The 16,184-nt window shown below is 38.6% G+C and overlaps 1 protein-coding gene across 1 annotated transcript in view; it reads left to right on the forward strand.

Annotated features, from left to right (window-relative positions):
- LOC139108044 (neuronal calcium sensor 2) overlaps positions 1 to 16,184 on the forward strand; it is a 92,218-nt gene that overhangs the window by 27,339 nt on the left and 48,695 nt on the right. The window lies entirely within an intron of this gene.

Here is a 16,184-nt window from a genome sequence, read left to right on the forward strand (position 1 = left end):
CGCGTGGCGTTTTACACCGACAAGGCATTTCGTTGCCGCCGGTGTGTTGTGTAAAAATGAAAAATGCCCTACGCAATTTCTGTGCAATCGGCGTAATAATATGGACCACGTCACGCGTAGCAAACAATATTTTGAAAACGTCCAGCTAATTGACGACAAATTGCTTAATATAATATTTAAATAAAAATAAATTTAAAAAAAATAAAAAAATAAATTCGTGAATTGAACAAAAATTACAATTTTAAAATATCGTCAGTGACAAATTTGCTATTAACGAATTTGAAAGGGTCCTTTTCTATTCCTTTTATAAGAAATAAAAAGTGCTTATAAGACGATAAGAAATTATAAAAAAGAAGCGATAAAATATTTTCAGACTAGCACGTTGTTCCCGAAACTTTCTAAAAACTTTATATACAGTGTCGCCGACGATGCTGCGTTTGACCTCTTTTAAAAAGTAATTAAGACTTAATATTCTATAATCTCTTTAATTAATGCTTCTAGCGTGGTTGGATTTTAACTGCCATTTAGGACCTTTCTTTTTTTAATTTTTACGTCTTAGATTTTCGCGAAGTACTATTCGAGTGCACGGCTTTGATAAAAGTTGAAATTAAAAGTGTCGTTTCCTTTTTAGTTCAAAAATTAAGAAACTACAAATAAAATGTATTTAGCAATATATCAAAAATTTTTTTTTACGCGCATATATTAATGATACACGTAACTGACGAATATCTAACGAGTTCAGTTTAATTGTATCAAGGCTAAATAGGTCTAAGCACCTCAATAGTCTAAGACGCGGCGTTTCGAGACTATCTCTACTCGGTATTGCGACAGCAATCCAGCTTACATTAGTCCGATCTTAGCGCCTGGTAATCCCATCGTGCATCCCAATTCTCGTACGCGTTGCGATTCAATCAGAACGGGCGTCCGAGCGTTAAGCGACGCAACATTTTCGGCTAATCGCAGCTTCCGATTCCTAAAACGATCCTCTTAGTAACGCGTTGCGTCATAACTGGTCCATCTCGCGGACATTACCGCGACAAGCAGCCTCGGCAAAAGTCTCTCGAGCTCAAACGATCACGTTAAGCGTTAAACGATGCCTGCGTTGGACATTTCTATTTCATTTTGAGTTGAACTGCCCCGGCGCTTTAATCGAACCCGCCGAGAGTTTACCGACGAGTCGATGAAATTTCGCACTACGGGCGATTTCGCGATGCTACAGGCTTCTCTCTTTCGCTACAGTTGTGCAACTGATGTTTACCAAGTTCTTCGTTAAGCAGAAATAATCAGACTTTCCAACTCACCAGCTATGTATATATATATCTGTCTCACTTTCTCGCTTACGCGCGTCTTTCTCTTCCGCGTCGATCGATGCGCGTTTATCAGCGTTCCCCGAGCTGTACGAATCCTTTGAAAAGATAAAGCGCAGCGTATAAATATTTGACGGCATAGAATAGCGCGGTATAAACGCGTTTCGCATATTTCCCCTCCGGCGTCCGGGAATCCGCATTTTAATGCCCATCGCTCGCGAATTTATTCGCGGGTAACGGCGTTTACGTGCGCAGATATAAATAACGCGAAAACCATCTCGTGCTTTTCTCGCGCGATAATAAACCTTCGCAATATTTCGCTCAACAAAATGCACCGAGCTGACGTGGTGCCATTGCACTTTTTCGCATTTCCTCTTTTTTTTTTACCCTTTTTTCTTTTTTTTCTTCCTTGTGTATTTTCGCTGGCATTCGAAACGTAAGTAAATCAATCGGTACCGTGACGTCAGTGAAAATTTTCATTTTGGGAATTTTTGGGGAAATTTTATTTTATTTTTTTATTTTTTGGTGAAATTAAGAGTTCGATTAATGAACGGAGTCTTAAGAATATCGAGTTCAAGTTACTGCGATAATTGCAATAAGACCAGCAGTTTTAATAATATATACAATCGCGCGGAGTATATTTTTTATGACAGTAACAGCATCGTTTCGGTTCTCGCGAGCGTTAATTGGCCATTAAACGGACCGAGTATCGATTAGCATTAATTTTATATCACATCCTAAATTTTTAACTATTGCATTGTATCTGCATGCTCGACGTGCTATAAACCAGCGAGATCAATGATTTCCAATACAATCGCATATTAAACATGTACGTGTATTATGACGTGTATCATCCACCGCGGGAATAAAATGTTTTTTTTTTCGTTGTATAATTGTGATCTTCATACCGCTAAATTATTTATTACCCTTACGCGGTACGCATGAGTCACCGAATCACGTTCTCTGCCTTTTACCCGGTAAAGCCTAGACCTATGATTCCTCGCGAAATGCAGGTTATTCAATAAACGGAGATTCAGAGATTTCAACCCTCATTCTTTTTCTCACGATAAACCCCCTTTACGATTATTTCCGATGGCACGGCAACCCGCGTCATCCGGAGGCGGTGTGAAGTTATTATTGCGTCAGTGCGGAAAAATTGCGATACTATAAAAATATACTTTCGACACAGCCGGCGACATCGAAGACTCGCAAAAAGCCGTAAAAGTCGAGCCGCGGAAGTGATCACCCCGTCACTGAGCGGACGTTTTTATTACGCCGCCGGCCGCGCCGGTGACGTTACCCTCCGCGCCGTCTTGCGGGGTATTTTCCGTTCCCAGCCGGCGTGTCCCGGCTTCGTTTTACCCCTTTTACGTCAACACGTTCCGCACCATTGGCGTATACACGTAACACGAGGAGAGAGAGAGATAAAAGAGTGGGGAAAGCTTACGCGGGCGGAACGTACCGCGGAAACCCCCTTGTGGGATTTGCATGCTATCCGAGGCGCGTGCACGTCCGCGTGAAGGATCGGTTTCAATTATCCCACCATCGAGAAACGCCCGATACCTATTTCGCTGGTAAAACGTTATTTAAATACTACGTCATCAATTTGCTTTCGCGCCAGCGGACGGGCCGAACGACAGCGGCTTCGACGGAGACGAGTAATGTCCGTTAAAGATTGACGGATGAACGATATTTCGTCCGGCGAGTCGTCGAAGATTACGATACGCCACTTTTTGGAATTATATTAATTTATCCGGTTTTTAGTAGCGCGTGTTTTTAAGTCGGGTTAATTAAACGGGAATTGCGTTTGAATTTACGTCAACTTGGTACACGATTTTGTTTTTTTTTTTTTTTTTGGTTTAAGATATTATCTGACTGCGAAGCTGATGTTTGAACGAAAGCTTTTTTTTTATTAATTTTTTATTTTTTTTTACCTAAGTACACCTTAACTTTTCTATATTCTGATTCTACTTGACGAGCTCTATATGTGTGCTTAATACCACCACGCCGGCAGACTAAAGGGGTCAAAATGGCGGTTCTCCTTTGAATTTAAAATCTCAAAGTCGGTCAGTTGAATTTCAAATTTGGTAATGCTTTAAGTAGCATCTCTACAATCAAATGTTAATACCGCGAGGGAACGTAATAAAAGCGAAACAGTAAAATAAAATAAAAAAAAGAAAAATAAAAAAAATAAAAAAAAATAACGATTCGAATAAATAATTAAACTCGTATAATTCGCACGAAAAGCTGCAGCGTCAAGTTTTTCCGTCTTTTATCAAAAGAATAATCTCTGAATATTCAGGTGAAGTTTGTGAATAAATCTTTTAACTTTTATTACTACGTGTCGTCATTAATTAAAAATACAAGATTACCGTCTCGCGAAAAGAAATCTCGGGCTTTCGCAACGGGACACGTACGCCGGGGAAATTAATCTTTCGCGTGAATGGACGGTTTCTGCCATCGTCCGGTCGCGACCGGCTCTCGCGAAGACGTTCATCGTGACGCGTGATTCTGCGATTAGCGGGGGCGCCCACCTCTTCGCGAAATAAATTTGCCACGATCGATTTGTTCACGTCTACTCGTTTCGTAGGTCCGGCCTTATCCTGCGGATTCGTTTCCCTCGACTCCCAGAAAACGATTATTGAAGGTGAAAGACTCTCAGAGTAAAGTAAACGGACTTGCTGTAAGCGTATATACGTGGCCTCCGCATATATGTATATATAACGCGTATAATCTATCTTTTTCCTTTTCATTTTTTTTTCTTTTCTATATCTCTACTTTTTTTTTTCTTTCTTTTTTTTCCCCTGCGATACCATTCTCCTTCCGAGGCCTAACGCTCATCCTGTGAGCCATCTATTATGAGCAGGAGCAGAGAGGTCTCCAGGTGGGCGGAGATCGATAGCACCACGACCCAGCTTTACCCAAGCAGGCCGGGGAACCTGCCGTTACGAGTTTCCACGATATATGTATCGTGCTGGCTCCGCCATTACGCTCGTCTCTATTAACCCTTGAATTATCAACTGCACTTACGCACGTAGCTCGAAGTACGAATTACGCGGGCTTGATTTCGCAAAACTAACACACGACCGCGTAGGAAATTAATTAATATATTAAATTTAAAAAAAAAGGAAATTATGCAACGAAGCAGGTACAGGCACGTTAGCATTTAAGTGCAACTTTTACGAAACTTTAATCGCTTTTATAAAAAGGTTGTAATTACTAATCTTACGGCTGGCTATCGCGATAATTTGAGGTGGAACTTTTACAACAGTTTCGTGAAGGGAAAGCTAGGTCTTAGACTCGTGAAGGAATCTGTCGTCGGCGAATAACATTGCTGCAGCACTTTGCGCACGTCCGTTTCACACATGCACCCCCGCGTACGTGCAGGAAAAGTAATTAGCGCTTCTTACCGGGAAAGGTATACGCGTGTAGGCAGTTTATATCCCTGCCTAATGTTACAACCCCTTTGTTTCACGATTACTCGTTCTATCCTTTATTCTTCCACCGCTATTTGCGACGGCCTATTCTCAGATCTTACGTTCGCATTTGCTTTAAAATACTTTAAATCGTAATTGTTTTGGTTACGAAATTAAAATAAAACGAGGTGTGTTTTTATATATATATATATTTTTTTTTTTTTAATAATGACGGCCAAGAAATATTCTTAACGCGATTGTCTTAGAATTAAGTGTTAAATATTCCTACTTTAATTTACAATTTCCGATACGCGTGACGTTGTTGGATGAAATCTGTTTAGGGCCACATTTCGGATCATATCTCTTTCGCGAACAAACCCTATTGTTTATCTGGAGAATGAGTGTCAACCGAGCTTGCATTACGTATGCCGTCGCAGATGATATGTCGGCTGCCATTTGCCAGTATACCGAGCGAAAAGCCCCGATAGCATAGTATTACGTACAGAGGGGTTGAAAGTTGCAGTGGCGGCAAACTTGAGTACTTAGCGCTTCTTGCAAAGACGTAACCGTAATTTAAACCCTCGGGTGTTTATGCTAGAATTCGGATCAAAAACGATGAAATGCAGTCTCGATCGGTGGTAGCGACGTCGGCGCAATTAATTATCAACGTTCGGATGGAACGACGCTTTGACGTAACTTATGTTAGCGTTAAGCAAAACAAGTCTTTTAAGCATTTTGTATTTTATTTTTTTAAAAACTAAGACTCTCGTAATTTTTTAGATATTAATTTAAATTTTTTTACTTTTTCTTTTCCTTCTTTTTTTTTTTTTTTTGCGAAATATTAATAAAATAATAATTTATTATTCTCTTCTGAAACTTTCTGATGTTAAGTGCTTAGGAGAATTTTTTATTTACTAGAACAATACAGGCGCGCGCTGCGCGCGCGCATTGATTCAAGAAAATAGCAATTACAAAAAGACAAATTCAAAACCAAATCTCAAAACAAGAAAATAATAATTAAAAAAAAGCCAAAACCAAACCTCTTTTATATTTTTAATATTATTATTATATTATTTGTTATTTTATTTTCTTTTATTTTTTATCTTTTTTTTTTTATTTTTTTCCTAAGTCGTGCTGTGCATCAAAGTTTTTTAACCACACCGGTTGTATTTTAAGAAAATGTTAAAAATACATCCGACAGTCCGAAGTCTGTACAAGTGGGACGGGAAAAATTTGTTGCACAACACGTTTATTCACAATAAACATCATTATAATTTTTTTATTTTTTCCTTGACAATTGAAAAAAAATAAAATTTTTAATATGTCAGATTTATTAAAAGGGTTCAATCTGTTTAAGCTCGACGTGCAAAATGCCAATGAAGAATCAATTGCGAATCCGTCGAGAGGTCGCAATGTAGATTATAACGTTCTCGGATAAATATTCTGATTTTTTAACACCGCGCGAATCTATCTCGCGCGAAAATTTCAGGCGATGCTCAAGAGTTTTCGCGACTAATGTGCATTCCTGTCGAGGATACGCGAACGATGAAGTATTTCTGCTAAACGAAGCGCGAGCGAGGCATGCCCTTGTGCTCCAGTTACGCTGAATCGGGTTAAAAACGCGCGTTACACAAAGCAAGATCGTCTTGCACGTCTCTGTTCAATTACGACTCGTTCGCACCTGCCGGGCTTAAAATGCTATCACATTGTTTTCGGCGATGCGTTTCTTTCGCTCCAGCGGAACTGGAAAGTCGACCGGACGCGTAAGCGAATAAAAGTGAACTCGAGGAAGGCGAGAGGAGCAATCCTGACGATCGTAAAAATATTAAAACGCCTTTAAGACGTAACAACGTAAATAAATATAAATGTAGCTTTCATTTAATTTCAAACGATTAATTTCGGGAAATGAAAAGAAGTAGCTTCTCTAACATTTTGGTGTGCCTCCTGTTTTACGGTTCAGATATCATGACGCCTATTATTGTGTTATTAGTAATTCAATATCATAATGCCCGAAGGTATCATCCAATATTGTCACGCCACAAGGACACCTCGTTTTAAACGCAGTCGGCGGAACGGCGTTAATGAATTTTATTATCACGCGAACAGGCTACTGAGCGCCTAAAAATCCGTTCCGTCCGATAAAGACTAATAACAACGATTATAACGTTAATAACGAAATATCGCGCTCCCGGAAACACGTCTTTGTACGAGTGTTCGAAATTGAGACGAATCAGAATCGTACGCGTGGCTTATAAATCGCTCGCGCATACGCTGGAAGTTTCGCGCGCGATATAGCTCGGATGTAACTCGAAACGAAATGAAGAGGCCTCTTACTTTGCGTACACATACGCGCCCACATCCACACCCATATCTATCTTCCCGCTCCTTCTCGCGTGCATTTATAATTACACCCGCCATTCGTGCATTATATTCCCGTTTACCAGCTCTCGGAGCCTAACTTGAATGATCCGGTAATCATATTTGCTCATTCCGTGCTCCGCATATTTCAAAATTAGATTATCGTCACCGATCGTTATTTGTCGAACAATCGTAGCGACAGAAGCCAGTATTTGCAGTCGGGATAAGGAAGATAAGGCTCAAGCCTATATCCGTTTGCGGTAACGTGATTATTAATAAAGTAACTAAGCCGCCGCGGATTAACGGTATAATTAGGTCGTAATTGAGATCAGTTTTAGTGCGAGCGCAAACGTACCGTCTCGTATATCGCCGGGATCGACGGTTCCGAAACGTGACGAGAATTACGCGCGGTGTATCTCGCGGAAATGCAATCAGTTGTAAGAAATAGTTAATCCGAGATTGCTCCCGGGTGTGAGACACATCTCCTTCTCCCCTCTGGCCGAGCTATTACTAATTTCCGTGGCGCACGCACGCGCCCCCGTAATTAATGTGTCTTCCGCGCGCTGCGTCGTTTCCGCAATTGCAACCCGTATCTCTAAACCCTCGACTCAACAATTACGCAGATCGCTATAGTACATCGCCCTAGTGCGCGGCATCTGCCGTGGCTTTGTCACGCCCGAAATTACCGCTACGAATCCCGGCGGATCGTAAACGCCGGCGTCTGAGCCTTCGTCAAAGTTACGCGCGCGAGTTACAGCTAGTTATCTGCTGTCGGAATCTATTGCGGAAAATTAAAAAAAAAAACAATTATACGACTCCGTCAAGATTCGATTGTCGCGCGTGGTTATTTATTTCGAACGTAAACGCACGGCTTTTTGTTCCTTCGACTTTTAGCCCTCGCTCGCTCGCCACGCGTAACTATGAACTCGAATATACGTAGGTACATATGCTCGCGGTTCTCGCAGATGAAATTACTTTTTCGGGGCGCGTATCGCCTATATGCAGCTCCGTTATATGTATTTTCGTGCGATCTATTCGACTCCGGGAAAATATGACGACTGATGAGGAACGCGGGGATAATAGAACAGCGTAGTCGCGCGCGACCTTTGTTCTTGTACATTTTACCTTTACGCAGTTTAACGACGGCGATAAAGATGTTAGATAAAGATTTCTTTGGCAATTAGAATTTCGCGAAATTGTGCTGTCACGGTTTAACGTATAGGACGCCCACAATAACAGCCGGGAATACAAAGACTCGCGAATTAATCTCGCCTGTCTTGGCACTCACCAAGATGGGCAGGAGGAACCACTTCGTTTCTCCTCTCTTGTTATGCTCTTATTATACCGCTCTACTTGGCATCGCCGTGCCTCCGATCGTTCGTAAAGCACACACGTCATGTCTTATTTCGAATCGGCGAATTTTTAAAGTCGCTTTATTCCTGCCGTTTCTCGGTTTATGCGTTCCGCGAAAAATTGTCGGGAATTCATTAATTTCGAACAGTGCCGCGTTTATCCATTTTATTCGAATTTATACATTTATTTTACTTTGATACTTAACACGATAACACGACTAGTACTTATTCCGGCCCATCTTTTGTAAACGTGATTCAGGTAATCGTTTTTCATTTCTCAGATGACAATGGGATTGCTTGGTGGAAGCGAGATAACTCGCCCCCTTCGCAGAGACGTCAGAAACTTACAATGAAATCGCGCACGTACCGTGCTAAACTCGGGACCGCGTGTTCCGGTCGAAATAAATATCTATCGTAAATGGAGAGAGAAAGAAAAATAGTAGACGGTGATTTAATCCGAGACGCTAACTGATATGTAACGAACGCGATGACAGAAAAATTTATTTGGTACGGAGGAACAACGGCTTACACCGTCGCGCTTTCGCTTTATGAAATATTCAACCTGTGATTACGCTTGATGGCACCCGAAAGAAATATTGATAAACTTTTGGCGGAGCAAGATCGGTATCGATTTCCCGTGTCATGAATCACTATGTGAAAGCAGTTCACAAAACCGTTCGACAGTGAAAACGAATATAACTTTGCTTTGCTTTCTTTTTTTTTATTTTTTAAGCAAAGCAAATCCAATTGAAATCGTACGTATTGTATATTCAAAAAAATATGTTATTTGGTATTTAGTTTAACGAATTGAATCTTTTTTATTTTAATAAAAAATTTTAAAAAAAGAAAAAAAGAAAAGGAAGAGAGGAAAGATTTATTTGTTTTCGAGCGCGCGAGTTTATATGCATAGGTAGTTTCGTAATATTTTGTAATTCGAAGGGAACGCGACCTTTTAAAACTGTCTCTACTGCTAGCCGGAGGTACAATTGCGAACCTCCTCGCCGCCACGTTATTTATCTTTTATAAATTCCCAAAGCAGCGGGTAACTGATAGGAAATAATTCCGCGATTAGTTTTAATTATGGGAGCTATTAAGTTACTTCGGGTTAAACTTTCGTTTCTACGCTCCGTGTTATCGCACGGCCGTTCTCGAACGACGTTGTAACTTTCCTATCTGCGTACAGAGACGGTGCAGATTAACCTGCGGATTTTATTTTCAGATTGAAAAATTTAAAAGGTCATAGTGCGCGACGTTTTTTCGTTAGAACGTAGCTTTACGGCCACAATTAAGGTGCATATCGAATTTGCTCACGCGCAACCTCCGGCAACCTTTGTCGTCGTACAAAACGGAAATTTTTTTTTTATTCGCGGCCGCACAACGCGATAAATTAAACCATGAACCAATATGACTTCAGCGTACCTCCAAATTAAAAGAATTGAAAAGGTATTTAAATGTTTTTCTGTTCGCGGAAATATTTTTTTTCGACATAAACGCAACAAAAATAATTAAAAAGAAAAATAAAATAAAATAAAATAAAAAGATACAAAAAGTTCTTAACGCATTATAAGCTTCCGCGTATTATTTTTATTATTTTATACAATTCCTTTTTTTTTCTTTTATTATCGAGACGTATCGCGAAAGTAATTAAGATATCTCGAGCTGTTCATACATTTCAGCTCGAGAGAAATGCAAAGGTCATACTTATATTTCTCGGCATTATCATTAACATATCCGCAACGTGCGCGGCGTGCAATAATGATCGCGGTTATACATATACAAAAATTAAGTATGCGTCGTACGTAATCGCACGCTATTTCGGCTGGTATATTTAAAGCTTTAACTAGAGCGACTGCGGCTCGTGTTACCGTGTTATAATGCAAATCACCCCGAGCATTTCTTACCGTCAGAACAGATCTGTCATCGGCAAATCTCACGATGAATAATTCATTTATTATCCTAGATCAGGGTAAGCATTACCCCGTTTGTCAGAGTAATTCTTGTTCTGTTACGTATCAACGATATCACTGCTGGCGGCATATAGAACTGCAGCTTTACTTTTCTTTTTTTTTAACTTATTGAAATATTGCGTACAGATCGTTAATCGTGGAAGGGACTGAAGTCCGGAGCGCGGAAAGAAAGAAATTTTAAACAAATTTGAATTACTAGATAAATCACGTTTTAAAAGTATATCTCGAGTATCTCTTCGGATTTGTGTTTTAAGACGGTGGATCCTTGAGCGAAGGGACGATTTTATGTTTTTTCCTTATAAAGAATATTTCATGTATCGAACTTTATCCACGTGCATTCTCAGCACCGCGTGTACGTAAGAATACTTCGCCGTTATTACGAATTTCCATCGTTGTTATAACATGCAGCTAAAAAGAAAATTTCGATTTTGTTCCGGACAGTAAACTGACTAAAGGCTATGTTTTAAGAACAAGATGTTAGAAACGTTCTTCGGGGTGAAGGAAAGGTGGATTTTCTAGAGGTTCTCGGTGCAGCTTTACGTGTGAGCACTTCAGAAATGCGGGTCTTGCACTATAGCTTCGCGCGAGATTGCTTGCTGTTTTTCCGTTGACTGAAATACGCGAACAAGCAAATAAATTCAACTCTTGCGATACCCAGCGGATCTCCTTCGTAAAACAACCGTTTCCTGTATATTTTAATACTTCTCAAAACTTTATTTCGGCCGTGGAAAAAAAATCTATTCGCACGTAAATTCCTGAATAATTCGATTTTTCTCGTAACGTTATAAAAATCAATTGGTAAATTGTATTAATCGCGCCCGGAAAAGTTAAATTTAAGAACGATTACAAACGTTGATCTTAGAAGACTTTTTTTTTTTTTTTTTTTTTTTTAAGATTAATTTGCAACGAGCTTCTTTTCGATGATAATCGCTGATTTAAATTTCTACGAATAATTTGCGATAGCATTTCGAATGTCGTCACATCTAAATGCTTTTACTGCTGCGATTGTTTTATCGGCTTGGACCGCATATTTGAATAAATTGTGCATTTTGAATCGCAGTACGAATAACAAACGATGATTTTGCGCGGCAGACAAATCTTTTTTTTTCTTTTTTTTTATAGCACATTTCAATTTTTGTAATTTTCAGTTCTCCGTCATTGTGAATTGTGGCGATATATGCAAACATGATTTATCTATCTTTTTTTTATTACTTGTTCTATAGAAAAAAAAGCTGTCGTTTTATAGTGACCCATTTCGCTGAAATATTGATGTACATTTCCTTTTCGAAATAGACAATTCGAAGTTACACCAAACTCTTACGGAAATAAAAATATATTTTAACCTGGATTTAAAACGAGCGCAAAACAAATATTTTCCAAATTTAATTACTTGCGTTTTCCAATAGCTATTAACATTTTTGATTAAATAATTTAATTATCATTTTGAAATAATTCAATTTTCGCGTGCAATTTAATTTGTATGCGAGACATAATATTACCTTTGCGTTAAATGACAATATTAATTTTTTTTTATTCGTCTCTTCCTCGTTATTTTTGCGGAAGTAGTGTTTTAAAATTCACGAGAGTTCTTTACACGCATTTAATTATTTTGACGTTTGTCGACAAGTTGTGCGGGAAAAATTCTTTTTTTTTTTATTTAAATTAAACATTTAAAAAGGAAAATTAAACCAACGCGGAACAATAATTAATTTTGAAACGACGCACGAGTTTGTATGAAATTTTTATTTCTGCGTTCTGATGTTAGGGTCTGTAAAGCACCAACGATATATGATAATGTCAGAGAAGTCAGTGGTTCAAAGCACGAAGTTTATAAACGCAATTTACTTTAGTGGTACGCCGTACAAGCAAATGTGCGGTAACATATGGTATACGAAGGGTTAAGCTAAAAGCGGTAAAAGACGTATAATACATTTCTCAAATTCGTTGCTACTGTCGGAAACTAACTTCTTAAATAAAGAAAGTAAACTTTCAGAACTGTTGGAACTCAGCAACGTTGAATACTTTTCCTTAACGGTACCTTCGTTAAATTTTATTCTTATTATTATTATTTTTATTTCTTTTATATATATATATATATATATATATATATATATATATATATATATTTTATATTATTTTTTTTCGCAGCCGATGATATCATTATTTTACTCTCTCTCTGGTCCGCCGTTCCGATTGTAATCTATGAAAAAGGTTTTCGTTATCTCGAAAAACTTCCCTTTACGGCGTCCTTAGAAATAATCGGCTTTCTCAGCCTCATTTTTCCCACGCGGATAGATCTAACCCGCGGTGCTTTAAATTCAACGGCGCGACGGGCGCTCGCCGCGAAACCGTGTCACTTCTTTTAAATCGTATCGTGCACTTACCGGGAAGTTTCCTCGTGGTATGCACCTCTCGTCTCTTTCGGCATTTCTATTTTTTTCTCTTCCTACGTGAACTAAGGAACACAGTCCCTACGCTAACTGCACGTATCATTTAGTCGGAACGATTTTGATACAGCTACCATATTTTTGTACGAGAATTGTTTAAGGAATTTAATTTATTCGCTCAATGGCAATAATTAAAGATTTAATTGTACAAATATTTTTTTTTTTACGTTTCTGTGTTTTTTAAACTAAACGTGGACGCTCGGTCGAACGATATCCCTTTAAAATTGTTTTGTGTACTTAGCGGCAACATTCTTTCGCGTAGAAGGGATTTTTTTTTGTCTCTTTCGTTGTTTTCCGCTGGGAAAAGTACACACGAGAACGAATCGCACGGGAATGAAAACTTTCGTCTGTGCTCGTGTGCGTAGAGCATGTATGGCTTCTTGCTGATTTTCTTTCTTTTCCCTTATTTCTCAACGATACAGAAAAGTCTACGGTGAATTCCGCCCGGTGTGATATAACGATGGAAATGTCGCAGGTCGATGATTTTATTCTATTTGTTCCCCGACGATGTTTATATCTTGGGGGAGGGGAAGGGAGACATTTATATAAAACAATTTCTTTGTCTTTATCTACGTCCGCGTTTGCCAATTGCGATAACGAACTATAAAAGGGAAAAGGTTTAGAGGAGTTATGGGCGAGCTTCGTTTCTTCGCTCAGAAAGTATATTTTAACGTCTCGGTTTTCGTTTTGTGGAAATTTATACGTATATCGTACGAAAGGATATTCTAAAAATACATTTCTATTTTCAAATATAATTTATATTTAAATATATTGAAGATATTTATTGAAAATTTATTTTAGTATAACATATTACACGTATGTTTGAAATTAAAGTATGCTTTTTTTTAATTTTTTTATTTAATACTAGGAGAATTTATGCGCACGTTATGCGCGCGCTGTTGTTTCAGGGACCCCAATTATAAAACTACGAAAAAAAAGTCATGCGACTCACCAATCTGCATGAGCTTCAGCGGAGTTGAAGAATTCTGCCGGTGACTGTAACATAAAAAAAAATAATTAATGTAGATATGACAGTATATTTATTAATAAAATTAATAAAAAAAAAGGTAAAAGTTTTTTTTTTTTTATAAAGATTTTATAAAAGAGAATTAATTCTCACCTATAAGTTGCTCCGCCGATGCATGATGCCTCCTGGTGGGCCTGCTCATCCTCTCAGATGGGACGTGACGAGCCATCCTTCCGCGCACTGGAAACTCGCGAACGCGCCCGATTAATTAATTGTCGCGAGAATTAATTTTTTTATTTAACACTTTCGCGCGATAGTCCATGGCACTCCCGTTTTAAAATTTTTATATGAAAGAATAACGCCCCGATATACTTTGCCGAATTCCTGAAGCGACCGACGAACTCCGGTTCGTATTTGTATAATTTCGGCGTACGATACTTCTCTCCTTCGGATTTTTATCTAAGCAGAATTCTTGTTTCGCTCAGATAAAAATCCAAAGAAGTGTTGAGCTGTAATAGTATCAACGTAAATTCTATACGAATGTATGGAATTTACATCGACATGTGAAATTCAAATTAGGACAAAATATAAAAATTAACCAAATTCTTTTTTTATTTTATTTATATTATTTTATAAGTTTTTTTTTACTTTAAATCACCGGCGCGATGTATTAATATTTTATTTTATTAAATATTTATTTTATATTATGTACTAATATAATTGTGCCGCGGGTATAAGTATACAAATTTTGGCCCACCCGAAATGCTTATAATTAAAATAGATACTATAAAAAAAAACATGCGACCTACGTATGCTGGCGGCGGAGTGCTGGTAAAGATGATCTGTAACAAATAAATGAAAAAAATTAAATTGTAGATAATTATTCTCAATATATAATCTGAATAATTATTTAAAAATAAAAAAAGAGATTTTACGCGCCTTTAATTTTTTAATTAAATATCACAAAATTAAGTTTTAAAAACGGCAGCATAAAAAATAATTGATTCTTACCAATGGGTTGCTCCGCCGGTGCCCGATGCCCTTCCTAGGCTCTCCTCCTCCTCTCAGAACTGGCCACTTCAATCAGGATGTTAGGCTGGGGCTCCTTCGACGAAGGTCTTCTTCTCGATTTTTATCTGAAACAGAAAGTTATATTCGATTAGTAAAAATGACAAAAATTAAATGTACTGCGGCGTTACAAGTAATTACAACTATTCCGTGTGAAATATTCGCTACACAGATACTCGGACACGTACACGTTATCGATTGCGAAAATCCGTTCGCATCAGATAATATATTTACTTACGCACCGGCATATACCTACGTTGTACGTGATCACCGCGCGAGGTGTGTACGCCGAGCGCGCAACCGACCTCTACTACCCTTGGTCACTACGCAACTACAAAAATACGCTAATAGAATTTTTCACGCTTCGCATTCCTACACCACAAATGAATCTTTCTATCCACCGAATCTGTCGCGGACTCTTCGACCTAAACCCTCTTCCCTCGAGCCCGATTGTACTCGTCGACGCTTCGTTTACGGCAACGGGACACGGAATTAATATATACGTATGCACGTGGTTTTCACTTACTTTGTATCGAAAATATGTAGTCGCCGGTACGCACTGTTAATGAGGGAAGGTTGTTCACGCCTGATTATATGCTCCTGGCCCGTCGATTACGCGTGGATCTTTAATACGTACGGAGCACGTGCTGCGTACGTACGTTCCGTTCGACCGTTTGAGAAGGATAGAGCGAGAGTGGGGGTAGTGGGGGAACGTAGCTCGCGCGCGGCACGTACGCCGCTTATCCTCACCCCTTTCCCCCCCGGTGAGGGGGGGCTACCTCTCTCCCTCACCTCTGCACAATTCAGCGCGTTATAAAATAATTTTATATACTGAATATTAATTGTAAATTGAACCGATACCGAATTTCGAAACTTTGCGCACGCTTCACGTTTTTTTTTTAATATCTTTCCATAAATCTTAGTTGCAAATTAAATTAAATCTCAAATCTCCGACTTAGCAGCCGACGTTGACTTTTGCTTGGCGTGAAGCAAACCAAGCGAGAGATATCTAATCAGCGTCGGTTTTAAACGGGAATAATATAAGAAGCAATAATAATTTCGATTTTATTCTTAACGCCAGTTTTTTTTTTTTTTTTAAATAGGACAGAATGGAAAGGTTTTATCAATTATTTCACGAAGAAAATTTTCTTGCCGGGAAAAGTCTCGTCAGTTTCGTTCCTTCTTTTCTTTTTCTTTTCTCCCCCCCCCTCCCCCCTTTTATTTCTGTCGATTTAGTAATAACGTTAACAGTATTCCATATATCGGAACTATCTTCTATATTTATCCAATTGTCGTGTGAAT

The sequence above is a fragment of the Cardiocondyla obscurior genome, linkage group LG01, assembly GCF_019399895.1.
Source record: "Cardiocondyla obscurior isolate alpha-2009 linkage group LG01, Cobs3.1, whole genome shotgun sequence".
Taxonomy (NCBI): Eukaryota; Metazoa; Arthropoda; class Insecta; order Hymenoptera; family Formicidae; genus Cardiocondyla; species Cardiocondyla obscurior.